The 1139-nt window shown below is 34.2% G+C and overlaps 1 protein-coding gene across 1 annotated transcript in view; it reads left to right on the forward strand.

Annotated features, from left to right (window-relative positions):
* The window catches only part of OXSR1 (oxidative stress responsive 1), a 143556-nt gene that overhangs the window by 128111 nt on the left and 14306 nt on the right, over positions 1-1139 (forward strand). The gene's annotated exons all lie outside the window — the stretch shown is intronic.

A 1139-nucleotide genomic window follows, 5' to 3' on the forward strand; every position in this document is an offset into this window, starting at 1 on the left:
CCGAGCCTACAACTTGAGTCTTAAAAGTTGGCCTAAGGGCCCAAAGCATTCTTCTTTGCATGCTTGCTTGACTTTATAAATTACTTTTTTGGCTTGTGCTTGAAGTAGCAGGTAGTGTTTTTTCATTAAACTAATACTTAACAGTATTAGTTAAGACTGAAAATAAATATTGCACCTTAGCATCTGAACAGGCTAGTGTCTCACAACTTATATTAGAACTGCTATTCTGCTATTCACTAATATGTCTGGCTTCTTGTCTTGGTACATGCTAGAACTGCATTTTCTTACCCCTTGAGATTTCACATAACCATGTCAATTACTTTGGCCAGTGAGAGAAGGAAGAGCCACTGGTGATTCCATGTTTCCTTATTCCTGCCACCATGACCTACATCCCTGAGTGAAAATGATACCAAATTTAGCCTCTGCTGGTGAGAGATAGATTTGGAATGTGTGCAAGAAGTAACTTTTGTTAATGTCCACCAACATTTTAGGTTTATTTATAACTTCTGACTTAATCTACTTTGACTAGTTCTTAATTTCTAAGAAATTGAGTGAAAGTGAAAGGGTATTTTACAGATTTTCCAGGGTTTTTCTTTTTAGTCTTCATTTTGTTTCTATTCCTAAATATTGCCATGAGCTTTCACATACTTAAAATATATTCTTATGCTCAGTACTTTTTTTTTTTAACTTGTGACAAAATTCACATAACATTTTGCTCTGCATAGTCGGTGCTTAGAAAAGTATGTAAATTCAAATAACAAGATGTACTATCTTAATCATTTTCAAGTGTATAGTTCAGTGGTATTAATATAGTCATACTATAGTGCAACCATCACCGCTATCCTTCTCCAGAATTATTTTATCTGTCCAAACCAAAACTCTGTGCCTGTTCTACCCCATCTTCATTTTCTCTCTTTTTTTTTTCCTCCCATTTTCTGTCTTTATGAATTTGACTACACTACTTCACATAAGTGGAATCATACAGTATGCCCTTTTGTGACTGGCTTATTTTACTTGGCATAATGTTCTCAGGGTTCATTGATGTTAGAGCAGAATGCTTTCGATTTTTAAGGATGAATAATATTCTTTTGTGGGGTACATGTGTGTGTACATATAAACACATACCACATTTTTTTATT

The sequence above is a fragment of the Otolemur garnettii genome, unplaced genomic scaffold (genome assembly GCF_000181295.1).
Source record: "Otolemur garnettii isolate 467f Iridium unplaced genomic scaffold, OtoGar3 scaffold00002, whole genome shotgun sequence".
Classification (NCBI taxonomy): Eukaryota; Metazoa; Chordata; class Mammalia; order Primates; family Galagidae; genus Otolemur; species Otolemur garnettii.